The following is a 17727-nucleotide window of genomic DNA, read 5'->3' as shown; positions in this document are numbered from 1 at the left end:
ATTGAATCGAAGGAAGCCTGTACAGTGAGCAAATGTTTCCCTGTATTCTGCTCTATTTATTTATTTAATGACAAGACACGACATTCAGAGTATGAATATTTAAATATTAAAATACTATAATACAAATGTGTAGGGGGTGAATATGGTATGAAAGTGGTATATTTTAGTTTTTAAAATCTGCAGAAAATTTACCAACCAAAAATGTATTTTGACTTTTCAAATGTATTGTTACAGAATGGGAAGGAAAAAAAAGAGAACTTTAAAGAGGGGGTGAATATTTATGAAAGTCTCTCTATGCTTGTTTTTCTTTAAAATACAGACCCGGAGGAATTTTGCGTCAATGGAGTTGAACTTGTAATATTCAGTTGTTGAAGATGGCGTTGCGGCGGTCCGCTCAAGTCCAACAACAATAAGCATCGCCCTGGTTATTGAGGAACGGATTGTCCTGGAGGATGTATGCGACTTCCCAACCGCATTTGCCCTTTTGTTTGGGCTCATCCAGGCTCTTAACCTGGAGTATCCGAAGGACTTACGGTACACATTTTTGAAGTAATTCAAAAGGTGTTCATGAACCTTGGTACCCAGTGCTCTACCCGGGTTCAGGCCGTAAAGAACAGTTTGCTGAAGTAGCCTGCCATATCTAAACCACGCTATGGTCTTGACTGGATTTTCATGAGGGACTGAAATGTCACCAACTTGACCAAATGCCGATGGTATGAGTTGACCAAATTGGTCAACACCCTTAAGTATTAGATGTTTAACAAGTTTATTATTTGTATATACTTTGTATATTACAGCTGAACTATCCACTGCTGGTCCTGCGCTTTAGGTGTATTATAATTTAATATTAATTTTAGTTAATTGTTGTTACTGCCACATAGCGCCATGCAGACACATATTTGCATTTCTTTTTGTTTTGACTGAGTATTAGGATGGAACTTTAGTCGGTGTCTTTGGGTTTAAAATGGCATGAAGTAGAGATTATAAGGATGTTGACCCCCTGCTGTCTACTATTCAAGTGTTGAAATTGAAAGACAATATTGTTTTGCAAGCAAATAACTTAGTTATTAAACATTGTGTTTTACGATGTTTTTCTTTTCTTTAACGGTGTACATTTCTAATTAATTAAAAATGAAGGCTGTAAAAAAAGAAAAGTTGAGTATACTTAAAAAGGTTAAGCAACCAGCTGCAAAGGCTTTTTTTGAGTATACTCAACTAAGTTGTGTCAACATAGGATAATAAGTTAACTCAAAGTGCTATTTTAAGTTTCTCAAACTTATTACTATTCAGACCTACTTATGTACTTTAACATAACGTAAAATATTGAGTTTGATCCTCACGTCTACTCATGTACTTAAGTAAAGAACACTTGAAATATCAAGTTTGAGAAACTTAAAATAGCACTTTGAGTTCACTTCTTATCCTAAGTTGACACAACTTAGTTGAGTAGACTCAAAAAAGCCTTTGCAGCTGGTTGCTTAACCTTTTTAAGTATACTCAACTTTTTTTTTTAGAGTGTACTACTACTACTACTTCAACTTTTGCTGTTGCTACTATTACTACTACTGCTACTGCTATTACTGCTACCATAAATAGTATTACTACCACTACTGCTATTACTACCACTACCATTATTACTTATACCACAACTGCTAATACTGCTATTCCTGCTACTACCAGTACTAATAACCAGTACTAATACTACTACAGCTATTAGTGCGACTGCTATAAGTACTACTACTACTGCTACTTCAAAAACTGACTTTACTATTACTACTACGACTACTACTTATTATACTACTACTACTGTCATATAAAATACTACGACCACTACTACAGCTATTACTACGACTGCTGATACTACTACTTCTACTACTTCTAATTACTAATACTTCGACTACAACTTCTGCTACTACAAATATCACTACCGCTGGAATTCTTTTAAGCTACAGAAACCGTTCGAATATCAAAATGTTCAGCTCTTTCAGGAGAGGGGTGATATGACTTAATATTTGTAATCTTTCAACTTTTTGAATTGTTTAACTTTTTGCAATTTTTTTTTAAATTGGATATCTATTTTCAGCAATGTTTTTGAGATTCATTTCAGCTTTCAGCATTCCAATGCATTTTCAGCAGGAAATGCATTTTCTGGTTCTTTCTTCTCTCTCTCTCTCTTTTCAGCAGGAAATGCATTTTCTAGTTACAGCTGCAAGCTCATAACATCTCTCTACACGTCTTCCCCAGCTTCACTTCTCTTTAGTAGTGTTTCACAAGCAAGACTTTTGTTTAGGAGAATCTGACAAGTCTCTCTGACTTGTCCTGTTCACTGAAATTTAAACGATGAATCATTTCATTCAGGTTGACTGCATGTACTGTACATGGTGGTAACGTTAGCGTGATAACATGGAGGTAATGTTAGAATGATAACATGGTGGTGACGTAAGCGTGATAACATGGACGTAACGTTAGCGTGATAACATGGTGGTAACGTTAGCGTGATAACATGGAGGTAACGTTAGAGTGATAACATGGTGGTAACGTTAGCGTGATAACATGGAGGTAATGTTAGAATGATAACATGGTGGTAACGTCAGCGTGATAACATGGAGGTAACGTTAGCGTGATAACATGGAGGTAATGTTAGCGTGATAACATGGTGGTAACGTTAGCGTGATAACATGGAGGTAATGTCAGAATGATAACATGGTGGTAACGTTAGCGTGATAACATGGAGGTAATGTCAGAATGATAACATGGTGGTAACGTTAGCGTGATAACATGGAGGTAATGTTAGAATGATAACATGGTGGTAACGTTTGCGGGATAACATGGAGGTAATGTTGGAATGATAACATGGAGGTAACGTCAGCGTGATAACATGGAGGTAATGTCGGAATGATAACATGGTGGTAACGTCAGCGTGATAACATGGAAGTAATGTTAGAATGTTAGAATGTTAGATTTCAACGTTGATTTCTGGTTGAAAAAGCGTTGATATGGGGTCTGAACATCTAAGACGTATTTTAACCATCTTTTGAACCGGCTAAATTACGGTTACAATATCAACGTGTCACAAAACACCAATTTCTTTTAAAATATTGATGGTTTGTTCAATTGTAGGTTGAAAGAGACGCGATTTTGGTTCCTTTAAACGTATTTCTCCAAAATCATATTCCGCTGTCCGTTCATATGTGGTCTACGCGGAGACGTGATTTCAACGCATTCAATGTCTCATATAAAACGTCGTAAATATGGAACTGTAGACTGTGTGCTGTCAACAAGAAGCTCACAGGACATCATAATGAGAGCAGAGTACATTATGTCTGCATATGTTCACTAAAATACAACTCAGTGTTTACTGCTGGAATATGCATGCGCATGGACTCTGCATTTTTCTAAGGTAGAGGCTGGAAACACGACAAGGTTTGAGCTAGCTAGCTCTTACTGAGTGATGAGAAAGTGAACGAGCTGATGGAATAAACGAGGCTTCACGCTAACGACGTACTCTGTAAGTACTTGAACTACTTTATTCCAGTATTGCAAACCGAAATATCATTACCATACCACTAATATGTTATGCTCATCATGCGGGCGAGGCTGCTAGCTTGTTAGCATGTAGCGTTAGCATGTTACGAACAGTAAACCTAAACAGTAAACAGTAGACATGTGTGAGTTAATGTACTGTACTAACATTAATACGATCATGGTCAAAACATTGTTGTTTGGGTTATGGCAATATATAAACAATATTGTGTAATATCCAGGTCAGCATCGTTCCATTGAAGACACGTTTAAAAGACGTATATGGCCTCCGGTGTAGAGACGTTCAAAACTGGTCTAAGTCAATATGTTTTTTTAATACTTGTTTTATTTACAGATGTCCAGCTTGAAAATATGGCAGATCTCCTGAAACCGGCTCCTGTGTGGCTTTGAAAACGACATTTAAAGACGGAAAAGGAGATTATGTTTTTATACAAAGAACATTGTTATATTTATATTGTGCTTTAATAAATACAAATGAACTGTTGCTGTGTCACTTGGTCTTTTGTCCTGTAAGTGGAAACTGTTGATGTGTTCTATACCCAGAAGCACTTGTGCGCATTTCGGCGTTGAACGGTTAAAACACGGTGAGGTTGAATACACGGTGAGGTTGAATACACGGTTAAAACACGGTGAAAAGTGAAAGGTTTTTAGCCGACAATTTGTAGGCGTTGATTCAACGCTCACGTTTAGACCAGATATCAACGTGATGTCCAATACTGGCTTTCAACTGATAAATGTGGATGTGGTTTCTTAGTAAGCCTCTAAATCATGATATATTAGTAATAGCACAATGTAGAGGACGAAAAATGATAGTATTGCAAATCACGTTTAAATCTGGTCTAAGCATGAACGTCTTTTCAACGTCTACAAATTGTCCGCGAAAAAACTTTCACTTTTGAACCAATTCTGAACATCTTTTCAACGTTGGGCATAGACGTCTTTTAAACGTCTTTTGAACGGAAAAATGCTCACTGGGAAGTACCTGTGGTAACATTCCCAGAAAATAATTGTGATAACTATTACAGTCTCAGCACAGATATGTTTAATATTCGAAATCATGCGGGGGAAATTCTGGTGTGTGTTAATAGAAAGCACATTCTCTGATCTTAAATAAATATTGTAACTTGCATCATTCATGAAATATCTATAGTTTTGGTATGCATGGAGGCAAGGACAATACTGAATTACCACCTGGTCACCTAATCACTCATCCACTAATGCTAGCCTTCATATTGCATCATTCAATGAGGGAAAACTGATAATTAGTCATTTCGCTGTGGTCCTCCGGTCTGGGACCTCTGAACGCACTCAAAGACCCCGTTATTGGAAAGCACTGCTCCTCCTGATTCAGTCCGTCAAATGAGCCTCAGTACAAACCTGAGCCAAACCTCTGCATGGCTACGAACCCTCATTTGCCAGATTTTACACAGGATCGTGAAATGTTCCCAGCATGCATATGGATCGTCAAAATTTTAATATGCTTCGCGCATGGATGTGGACTTTTAAGAATATGGGAATTAGCGTTGGCCGTATGTCACAGGTGAGTAGCATGATTAGATTATATCGCGTAGCATGACTAACTTACGTGGAAACAATACATGTAACGTAACGATGGCCTGCCTCGGTCGGCGCTAGCTGCTATTGGCCTGTCTCGAACGATTCCGTCGTGACGCCCTTTCCGGTCATTACGCTGTCATTTTCTTTGGCGATTGCCAACCAAACGTAAATAATATTAATTCATACATATCAAATAATCTATGTGTCAAATTTCATGAATATATATGGACGTTTATATGTCTAAATACTATAGGAAAGTGACTTTGATGAGAGAAAGCAGAAAGAACGCTCGGGCGACGCTTAAACAGCTCGAACGGAAATTAAGGAGGTTTTATTGCATCATTTGGAGTTGTTGAAGCGTGATATCTTATTGTGAAGGACAGAACTACGGTCCGGATGTGTTGACAGCATTGATGGTCATTTTTGCGACCCTGGAACAAGCGAATATCCCCGAAAAACCAGCAGCAGCCAGTGTTTACAACGAGGATAGAAGTCGGATTAGGCCAAGAGCAGTGCACGGCTAATTCACCCGTGTTAGCATCGTTTTAACGACTCTGGTAAAGGCAAAGCTAACTGTAATAATTACGACAATATTTCGTTTGAAAGGTACGAAGTTTAACTTCAGTTTAACACCATTAAATCAACTGAAAACATTACACGATCATTTTTATCAACATTGTAAGTGAATTGTATTGAAACATTAGCTAAAAACTGTCCGGTTTGGGGTACAACTCCGTTAGGGTTCGACGTATTCAGCAAACAGCAGAAGCCTGAACCACTTCAGTAAAATGACCGATACACGCACATAAAGGAATTAAAGACGTTCCAGGTTGAAGTTCACCTGAACTTGTTTTAGCCGAAGCAAAGACCAGGCTTGCTTCACCAACGGTCCTCAATTATGTTTAGATGTGTAGCCTACGTATGGGCTGCATTCAATTAAATGGAATATGAAGTTTGCCGTAACGCCCCCCACCTTAACGTTACATGAAAACAGGTGTTGTACCGTTAAGTACTGGTAGGCTACTCCGGGTCTGTCCGAGGTAGCCGACACTTGTGCTATTGCGTCAAAACAGACTAATAAGCGGGATACCCCGAAGCTATTGGGGAAACAGCGTTCAACAACATCCTGAAAAACCCGCATCTGCCCTTATGTTTTTCAGCGCATATTGTGCTGCAATATAGGGTAAATTAAACAAAATAAGACGAGGCAAAAGATAAAGGTGTTTGGTGACAGGTGTGGGTTTGTTTACCTTGCTATGATGCGGATAGTCTTCTCCACGGGCAGCTGCGGATACGGAGCCGCGGATGATGCGCAGGAGGCTGGGTGATGCTGCTCGCGACGTCGGTGTAACCAGCGCCGTGTTTCAGATGACAGAAGCGACCCGGACGCGTTTCACATAGCTTTGTTACTGTCCCTCTCCTTTTCTCCGCATTCAATGACGAGCCAGCTCTCTCTCTCTTTCTCTAATGTCTTCCTCTCCTCCGCATCCCTGCTTTCTTTCGATCACCTTCTGGTCTCCTTTTATTCGTGTCAAGCCCGCGAAAGTATAGCAAAAGTACTTCCGGTATCCATATGAAAAAGTAAACGTCCTCACTTGAACGTCCAGCTTGCATAAATGCTAATGTTCGTAGCTACATTAATTAATCAGTATTTCTACATCGTGATTTTAAACTGATAATGTTAATGGAGAGCCATTTTCTGAAAAAACAACACTGCACCAAACCAAAGGCAGAAAAACATTCATAAACCAATCAAACAATTTTTTAAAGTTTAAAGTCTGTACTGTAAATCAAACCCTGTATAGTTCAGGGACAGAGCAGGGGACTGGCCCCACATTTTTCAAAAGCGCAGAATATTTTTATTTATTTATTTTAAATACCTTCAACTTTGTGTCATTTCCCTTCGTGTCTGACTGGACCAAAAAGAATGGAGCAAAAGTTATGTTACTGGGGAAATACTGGATCTGAAACCACAATGGCCTTCTACTACTACTATGCTATTACCCAAAGAAGTCTAATATAATTGAGTAAATGTTATTCTGTTGGCCTAATATTCAATTCAGGGTATGGAAGACCACATTCACATTGCTTTGTTGGGGAGCCTCGATTTACAGTTCGGGTAGCCCACATTGTGGATTCAATTAAATTAAAACAGTCACTCTGTTAACTCTACTCCAGCATAGTGTATTAAAAAAGGCTTCAAGATGGCTTATGCTATTTATGCCAAATTCCTACCTCCCTATTAAAAATAGTAACATCAAACAACTTATTTTTAGGTCGCTGAAGTGTAAATAATCATCCTCAACATGTGTTGTGTTCTGGTTTCAGAATGATATGGACAGCTGGAGAACAATTTACACAATAAAGATGTTGTGGGCTCTACAGAATGATTTATTTTCTTGCCAACTGACGGGTTTTTTCATATGATATTCATAAGGTATTGTTATCGAATGGCTTGAAATATAGTACATATAGCTGCCGTAAATAGGAATAGAATCCCCTCCCCTGGTTTGGGATGATACCCGAATGTTTGCAACATCTGGCTCCACACCTGGTTATGACTAGTTATACGTCCTCTATTGCAGAGCCCCAAATTAAAAGCTTTGATTTTGAAGGCAAGTCGATAACTTCCGGTATTTGTCTTGCTTCTCCCGGCCAGCTTGATGCAGCATCTCCGTCTTTGGACGGCGCCAGTTTGCATCTCCTTTTGTTGTGGGCTCCTTGGCTGCCTGGAAGTGAAGCACAGAGGGGGCAGGTGCTGCTCCGGGCCCGCTCCACACCCCTGCTCCCCGGAGACCAGCGCAGAGAAAGAGACCCCTCCAATTACACCCTGCAAAATATATTGCACTGAAGACTCTGCTTTACTTTTCATTTTATTATGCTTCAGTTTACTTTTACAAAATATCATAATAACAAACAATATCCAAAAATAAATTCAATAAAGAAAAGTCCATACGAATAAAGTGATTAATGATGAAATAAACAAGTGTGAATATTATTATTAATAATAATCATAACTGCATTATCATATGATAACATTTTCATATGATAAAAATGTCTTAAAATTCAGGTTTATTCCATATGGTCTGGTGTTTTTTCTAGAACGTTCCATTTAAGCAGTACTAGAAGTTGTTTTAAAGCTTGAAACTGATTTGGATTTTCATGTATTAAGCTTTGTCTAAGTAACATTTGCTTTTATTTGAATCATCATCAAACACACATTAAATTGATAATGGGATTTTGGTGCAACAGTTTTTTTGGGGCTCGCTCGGGCTAAAGAGGTTAATTCAATCGAGCTATTCTTGATTTACTTGACAGTCAATCAATAAACACATTTGGATGCTCAGTGGTTTCACAGACTCTTTTACAAATGAAAAATAAATATTGTAAGAAATAAATATTAACTTGGGAAATTCACTGCAATTATATGTACTGGTTAGCCAATTGTAAAATGTGTGTTTTTTTTAAAAATCTAGAGTCATTGGTGTCCTCTCAGGCATGGATGGAGCTAGCTGATTTGTTTCAGAACAGTATTCATTCGTCAATATTTCAAAGAAGGCCAACAGGCCCTGTTTCATAATAAAGGTGAGAATGGGGGAAAACACAAAAATTTGACAATGTTTTGTTGAGAAGTTGAAAGGCCTCTTTATTGCTGCAAGAGGAAGACAGGAACATAATGCATCAACAATGCACTGGATCATTCTCAGGAGACAAAACTCATAATGTAACAGCAGTGAAAGACTTTCTGTGAGAGCGACAGCATGACAGTGGAATCTGTCGAGTAATGGATTCCTGATCCGACTCTATCATTTCATATTTCAGCCTTAGGGTCATTAGAGCAGAGCAGGCAACACACAAAGTGCCAATTAGACAAGCAGGGTCATCTTCTGACAACACGCAGCAACAGACTGCATGCAGAGCTAGCAGGTCCTTTCTAATTGGTAATTACTCAGTCACAGTGCCTCAAGGAAGACTGAAATATGCTTAATTAATCAGCGATAATTCACACTCTTTTTTTGCCTGTTAAATAATGAGCATTCATGCTGCTTCCTCCATCTGAAACTAAACCGTTCAGTAACGAGTTCATATTGAGAAGAATTGGCTCAAACTGATTCAGTATACGTTTGAGCAGCGAAGAGAGGCAGACTTTCTTATTTGTAGACATTTTAACTTAAAAAGCACACATAATAGCTCACTGTTTTTATTCAGCTTGACATCCTAGAAGGCATATTGTTGAGCCTTGTTTGCTTTTGTCTGAAATTGATTTCTCGTTTTGCCAAAGAATTTGATAATATATTTTCAGTGAGTGCTTTATTGTTATGCACCATTCAACTCGTCAAATTCCTTGTATGTGTAACGTACTTGGCAATAAAGAGTTGTGATTGTGATTAGTGACAGTGTGAAACTTATATGTGGCCAATACGTGGGTACCTGTAACACTTATGGGATTCACACTAGCCATAGCTGCATTTCATGTTCACCACTAACTAGCAAATGTTAGCATGTTAACACCATAAATGGTGAATATGGTTAACATTTAACCTGTTCATCAGATTCTCCCACACACCAGTCTTTCAAGAACGGAATTTTTCTAAATTTCAATGACGTATTCAGCACGTCACAATTTTGTCATTTATTTCATGTCTGTCATTGTTTTTTGTGTCTTACATGAATTTAAACAGTGGTCGTTTTCAAACAATTTTATGTAAATATTATGTAGGCACATGCATCTTCATAGGCAGAAGGTTGTCTGAAGATGGGACAGTAAAGCCCAAAGAGAGTCACAGTCGTGTCACCAGATGCTATCTTCCTGCTCCAGCTTTCAGTCAATTCACATGCAAAAAGTTAAATGAGGTAATATACCCTGAGTGGTTGCCATGAAAGGATTTCAAATTCATTTCTTTTGACCATATTCCAGGGACTTTCATTTGCCCACTTTTCCTTACACACTCGTATTTGATGTGAATGCCATTATTATTCCTCTGAGCCTCTTTGCTCTAAGATTTACTGATTGTCCAGGTCTCAACCTAAAAAACATCTCGAGGATCTTAAGCAACACACACACACACACACACACACACACACACACACACACACACACACACACACACACACACACACATAATTCATCTGTGCTTTATCTTAGCTGGACAAAATTCAGAATATCAGACCAGCAGTCAGTGCCTCCATATCTATTACTGGAAATGTGATGTCCCCTTGTCCCTCTAAAATCAATTTAAATGCAGAGACACAATTTTATCCAATCAACCATAAAAATCTGGAGGACAATATAAAACATCTGAAATCCTCCTGTCTGACACCTCCTCTTCCTGACTTGATATCCTCCCAACCGTTTTTTTCAAAAATGTTTCAAATGGATTGGCCTTTTGGTCTTTTACAAATTGTAGACATGTCTCTTCTCTCAGGTGTCCTCCCGCAGGCCCTCAAAACTGCTGACATCAAGCAACTCTTAAAAGTGAACAATCTAGACATCACTAATTAACAATTACAGGCCCATAACTAACCAAAACATAACCAACTAAACTGGTTGGAGGACTACTTTGTGTCCACAGGTCATTACACCTCTGAGCGAATAAATATGACACGTAGAGTTCCCCAAGGCTCCATTCTGGGGCCTCTTCACTATCGATACGCTTCCTGGTTTTATGAAAGACAGCAACATAAGTTGCAACAATTATGCAGATAACACACACATTTACATAACCACATGACCCAGTGGCTGTGGTCCAGTACAAGCACTGTACTAAACACTTTAGATGTATTAAATAAATCAAAAATTGGATGTGCCTAAACTTTCTACCATTAAACAAAGAGGAACGTTTAAAAGCCAACGCAGATCTTCAATCAGCATGTTAAAAACCAAAACTCAAGCCAGAAATCTATCGGTGTAATCATGGACTCAGACCTGAATTTCAACAGCCACATAAAGACAATTTCAAAGTCATCCTATATCACTTTAAGAATATATCAAGGATTAAAGAACGTATGTTTCGGCGGGATTAGAAAAAAACTCTTCCATGCGTCCATCTTCAGTAGGCTGACTACAGTAATGCTGTTCTAATAGGTCTAATAGGTCTAATAAAGAATCTATGAGACAGCCGCAGCTGATTCAGGACCAAGAAAGTGGATCACATCACTCCAGTTCTGAGTTCTTTAGATTGGCTTCTTGTCTGTCAAAGAACTGATTTCAAAATACTACTGTTGGTTTATAAAGCACCAACTGGTTTATTGCTGATTTTCTGCTACATTGTGAACCACCCAGACATCTCAGGTGGTCTGGGACTGGTCTGCTTTCTGTCCCCAGAGTCAAAAGTGAACATGGAGAAGCAGCGTTCAGTTTCTATGCACCATATATCTAAAACAAACACCCAGAAAACTGCAGGTCCACTGCAACTCTCCAATAATGAAGGCTGGAGACTTTTCTGTTTGCCGCTGGCTGCTTTAATTGCATTTATTATTCTTGTTTTTTGTACCTGTCTTTTTCTATTTGAGCTTGTTTTCATTTTATATTCTCTTGGGTTTTAAATGACTAAAGCTGTAATTGTATTTAAATGTCCTTTTATAATGTCTCTTTTGCACTTTGTCTTCTGTCTTGATGTTTAAGCACTTGTGTTCCTGAAATATGATGTAGAAATAAACTTACCTTGACCTTTCACCTCCTCTGCTGCTTTCACTAACCTTATCCAGAGTTTGACATCAGAGCACCTTTTAGTCATGGCAGGACTTTGGACCTAACTTCGGGGGTGAAGCAACACAGCTTTTTAAATCTAATATCATGAGCTTGTTTCGTACAGACATTGAAAATATTTAACATTGACAATTTTCATATAATTATATAAAAAAAATCCCAAACCTAATGCTGCGTTCACACCGGTCGCGTTGATTTTTTGACGCACTGCAAAAAAGCGTCCAACGCACTGCACAATCGCGTCCAACGCACCGCCGGTCGTGTTCACACCAAACGCCGCAAAATCTCGTAGCGCCGGAGAGGGGGCGTGGTTTATCGTCCTGGAAGCCGTTCACCTGGCAGCCATTTATTTCCGCTGTCAACCGTGAAAGGAATAAGGACAATTGCTGCTTTGTACGTGTTGTGGAAGTCCCTCAAACATCGGAATGCCAAACGCCGTCATGTCTGGTTCATAATATTGTTCAGAGGAGCTCCGTTGATTGTATCGAGCTGTATTCACTGTCTAGCAAGCCACCGGTCGCTGTTTACTACAGCTGTAGGAACACAAAATAAACTGATTTGGCTGTGATTCAACGGCAATAAACCGGCAAAAAGGGACTCCGAAATAACTACATAATGATGCCGATTTGTACTTGTCTTCTCCGACAAAAAGGGACTCCGAAATAACTACGTAATGATGCCGCCGATTTGTAGGTTACTGGTCTTCTCAATGGAGCTCTGATGGATCGGTGCTAGGCTATGCTAACATCGTAGCAGCTCCACCAGCACTCAATAACGTCACGTAGACGTAAATACGGCAGCGTCTATTCATTGTTTGTACCGTATGGTTTACACACACACATGTATACACATAGTTTGGTCCGGTCTCTATTGATATGAGATATCGTAGAGCTCTGGGTGAACACAGACGGCTACAGGATTTATTTCCTGATTCAACAACGGCAGGAAGCCAGTGATGACAGGGGGAGCAACTCAACGCTGATAGGCTATCGCGCCACAGCGTCACGCGATTATGTCGCTGAAGTTGAAAAATTTCAACTCGCGCGTTGGCGATTTTGCGGCGTCCAACGCGTCCACCGCGTCCACCGCACTGCAATAACGCGTCCAACGCGCCGCGCCATCGCAAAATCGCGGCGCGCCAGTCTCATCGCGTCTGTGCATGGACTTTGTATGTAATCTCGACGCGCGTCAAAAAATCAACGCGACCGGTGTGAACGCAGCATAAGGCATAAATGTCTTAGAAAAAGCTTTCAGAGTCTAAAACTCGCCACTAAATTACTCTTTTACTCATTAACTGTACACCAATCAACTCAGCATTGCAGGGATCACTTTTGCTCTCCTTGGTGGTTAATGTTCATTTAATTTCTTGTGCACCTTCTATCAAACCACCTTTAATTAAGACTTTTTTTATAGCTCGCACAGAATCTCAGCACTAGAATAGCTTGTCAAGTTAATTTATACCGTACCATTACCCACTGAAGCAGCTTTGTGACCACAAGCATGCATTTAGTGTCACATTTGGAAAACATACAACACGTTCACTCGTTTCACAATAAATATGTGCTGCAAATACAGAACATACAAACAATTAGAGACATGCAGGTAAAAGGCGTGTAAAATGACCACATGGCCACATATGAGCATGGGTGGGCCTGGCAGTGCCGGCCAATGGCATGGAAGCATCAATCTGCACTGGTGTGATACCATATCAAAATACAATACGTTAAAAAGCGCGAAACATTTTAAGATGCCAGATTATAAACTGTGAACTACACCAAATGTCAGCACTAAATTAATATATTTTTCATCTTTATGGCTCATACTGTCCACTACATGCAGAAAATGATTGGTCAGAAATTGAATAAATGTAAGAACAGAGTAATTCCACCCCCTTCACGCCCTTTGGCTACCCCAGACATACTCACCAGCTCCCCCCTCACCCCTGTCTGTGTTTCAGTCCCCCAACCACGCACCCATCCACTCCACTGTCTGCCCTCTGTGCTCCCTACCAACCTATTCATTTTCATTTGGGCTATGCATCCACACAAACCATCCACCAACTGTCACATGTCATCTTCCCCAGGCTGGCTGGCTGGCTGGCTGGCTGGGTGTGTGTGTGTGTGCGAGTGTCTGGTGTCAGATTTATCAAATGAGGTTTACAAAGATTGATGTGCAGCAAGGGTAAATTAATTGAATATGTCGCCTAATGAAATACCACATTGAGAAATGTATCAAGCGGTCACATTGAAATGAAGTTTGAAGACGCTCGTTTGCTTGTGTGACAGTAGACAGAGATGCAGTTCACCTTATGTGTCCTTTACTCCACTTGCTTGCCACCAGAGTAGAGCAGGGACGCCTACTGGCGGATGGTTGTCCCACCAGAGAACTGAATTTTATTGACTGCACCTGATGATTTAAAGGGTAAGTGTGTAAGATTTAGGCAATCTTTTGGAATAAAATATGGAATAACAATTGCACCGCCATGTTTCAATAGTAGCCCATGTGGACAAACCAAACACTGGCTCTACATCGGGCCAATCACATCTTTACGTTACCTGAAGGCCACCGTAGGTCTCTGACATGCTTTGAAAGCGAAGGGATAATTACTGGGTTGCAATCTTCAACCTCACTACTTGATGCCATTAAACCCTAGACACTTTAAGTGTTTTTAACTCAAATTAAATGACCTTTTTTGAATTTTTCCCAAATTAATTTCAAATTATTGCAAAAAATAAAAAAGTCAGGAAATTAAATCCCAGATTTTTTGGGTTTGGCTCATTGTTGGCAACACCATGTATGAATCAGCTTGAGACAGATCTCTTGATTGACAGTTCTTGTCACTCAGATAGCTTCTATCTTTACCTTTTGAAGCTGTTTTCACTGCTGAATCACTTTTACATATTGATATATCCTTCAAACACATATTATAGACATGGGGTCACTAATAGGTGGACCACGGTTCAAGTCCGGACCCTGGACTTATAACCGATGGATAACTGAGAACTATGACATTTTCACAGAGATTTTCTATTTCAACCGGCGCAGTTTTTCTAGCCTTTACGGCACTCGTTCAACGGTCCAGGAAGCACACCGACCAAATATATGTGCTGTAAATCATCTGTTAGATCCTGGGGTACTTCTGGCCCGATACGGGGCTACTTACTGATACATCAGTTGCAATCGTCCGTATCTCCTCATCAGCGCACTTGGACGGCGCCCGTGTAGAAATCCCAGTTTGCTGCCTGCAAACGTCTCCTTTTATTCATCATTTGGGCTGGTGTTCTGCCCCCTCCTGTCCAACACATGATCTCATCTCCCCACCCACTTGAGTGGGCGTTTGGTCCTGGACATGTCCAGACAAGTCCAGGCAAGTCCAGGCTTATCCTATATTATGCCTCTATGACTCATCTCTTGCAACAGTCTTTTCCTAACCACACCCAATAACATCTGTTCCTATCTTCACTCTTTTTGCTAACTCATCCTGACAAAACACTTTTCCTACATCTCGGCTCCGGTCACACAGAACATTTGTTAATCAGTTTTTACATTTGTTAAATCACTCTATGCATTAAACATTCGTTACATATTGATTAAACATTTTGTTATATAATGATCACACACTTTATCTCTTGATTACACTTTATTCTGAGTATATACTTTGTGCTTTTATATCCTGACTCTCCCTTGAATGTGCAAGCATGTTACCGAGGCAGCTCTGTGGGCTCAACTCTTCTTGACACATCTCACGTGATCTAGGCCCAACAGTTGGAAAAAGTACGTGAGTCACTTAACACCTGAATAACCTGAATTTAAAGTTGCAGGACAATTCCGTTAAATTAATTTTGCTTTTGTTTCGGCGGGATTAGAAAAAAACTCTTCCATGCGTCCATCTTCAGTGGGCTGACTACAGTAATGCTGTTCTAATAGGTCTAATAGGTCTAATAAAGAATCTATGAGACAGCCGCAGCTGATTCAGGACCAAGAAAGTGGATCACATCACTCCAGTTCTGAGTTCTTTAGATTGGCTTCTTGTCTGTCAAAGAACTGATTTCAAAATACTACTGTTGGTTTATAAAGCACCAACTGGTTTATTGCTGATTTTCTGCTACATTGTGAACCACCCAGACATCTCAGGTGGTCTGGGACTGGTCTGCTTTCTGTCCCCAGAGTCAAAAGTGAACATGGAGAAGCAGCGTTCAGTTTTGTAAGAAATTTGAGCAAAAACTGTAGTTAGTAGATATAATAAAAGTGTTTAATAATTCATAATTAAGAATTCATAATTCGTCATAAACATAAGGGTCTTGGGAATGCATCATTAAGATAAACATAAAGTGATGTAGGATTAGTAGCTAAAAGACATGAAGCTTCTGCCAAGTTGCAGAAGTTTAACTTTCATACTGAAGGATTATTATAGAAGGGATTAAACAATAACTGACAGTCATTGAATGTGTTAGAAACTCAGGGAAAGAGAGTCATGGAGACAGGCGTTTACTGAAGTGCATAGAGAAGTTAGCCAATAGCAATTGAGATAGACGGAAGGGGAGGAGTCGCAAACGAATGTGTGGGAGGTTTGAATTAAGTCTTTTTCTCTCTCCCGTGAATGCTCTCAGACGACGGACGTGTTTTTTATACCTGAGGAGCTGAGTTGAGTTTTTTGCAAATGGGGTTTTATTGATTTAATATTTCATAGGAGTATGTACTCCAATGTTTAACTGTAATCGTACTTGCATCAGTGGAATTCAATTCCTTATAATTGTAAACCAGTCTTGGTAGATTTCTTATTGGAGCGTGTCGACTGCACAAAGCAGCCGGACACACGTGCTCCAGCTTTCTCTCCGTGGGGTTGAGTTTCAGCCCAACAGTTTCTATGCACCATATATCTAAAACAAACACCCATCATTGATATGCAGATGATACTCAATTATATATATATCGATCAAACCAGATGAAACCAATCATTTCCTGTGTGGCAGAAAATGAATTACTTTTATTTTAAGTGCCACCTTTTTCAAAAGCTCTCTGTTATGGATGTTTTGTTATACAGTCCTCTGGCTTAGCCAAGGGATACGTATCTGTGGATGTTTTTCCAGACTTGAATATCACAGTCTATAGTGAAACCTGAGCTGACATGATGCAGTCTGACTGCGCTTGCAGCTAAAATAATTCATTATGTATGAGATGTAGAGAGAGAGGCTGTTCTGGTGAACATGTCTCATGTCTCTTTGACCTGCAGATAAGCTGGAATTCATTGAGCATTAATATGGTGTGTTTTTATTCATAGTGCTTTACAGTATGCCTCTCATTAACCCATGGACTGATGATAACCTTTGAATTCTTACTAACGGAGTGTACACCGTTAAGCAAGAGTTACTACACTAGATGTCTATCTGATGGTGCCGTAGCTCAATTTAAAGAAGTGATTCCGTCTGTATTTTACTCGATACCATGCTTCGATGTGACAGAGGACTCCTGTGCTAACTTTAGTCCTACCCAGATTGATCATCTTGTCGACAGTGCTACAAGCTCACTGAGAAGGACACTAGACTCTATTGCTCCTTTAAAAAAGAAGTTGGTAAAACAAAGGAGATTCGCTCCATGGTATAACCCTGAAACCCGCAAATTAAAGCAAACATCGCGAAAACTTGAAAGAACATGGCGTTCCACTAACTTGGAAGAATCTCGGTTACTCTGGCGAGACAGTCTTAAGACATATAAGAAGGCCCTCCGTAATGCCAGAGCAGCTTATTACTCATCGTTAATAGAGAAAAATAAGAACAACCCCAGGTTCCTCTTCAGCACTGTAGCCAGGCTGACAGAGAGTCACAGCTCTGTTGTGCCGAGTATCCCTATAGACTTCAGTAGCAATGACTTCATGAACTTCTTTAATGATAAGATTATAATTATTAGAGAGAACATTA

At 39.6% G+C, this 17727-nt stretch overlaps 1 protein-coding gene across 1 annotated transcript in view; it reads right to left on the bottom strand.

Moving 5' to 3' along the window:
- The window catches only part of cntn2 (contactin 2), a 76769-nt gene extending 70263 nt beyond the window's left edge, over positions 1-6506 (bottom strand). The window contains exon 1 of the mRNA XM_079296220.1: positions 6351-6506. The gene's annotated coding sequence lies outside the window, so the exon portion shown is untranslated. The remainder of the gene's footprint in view (positions 1-6350) is intronic.
- Positions 6507-17727: the final 11221 nt, after the last annotated feature.

The sequence above is a fragment of the Melanostigma gelatinosum genome (genome assembly GCF_949748355.1).
Source record: "Melanostigma gelatinosum genome assembly, chromosome: 3".
Classification (NCBI taxonomy): Eukaryota; Metazoa; Chordata; class Actinopteri; order Perciformes; family Zoarcidae; genus Melanostigma; species Melanostigma gelatinosum.
This window is presented reverse-complemented; position numbering and strand designations above follow the sequence as displayed.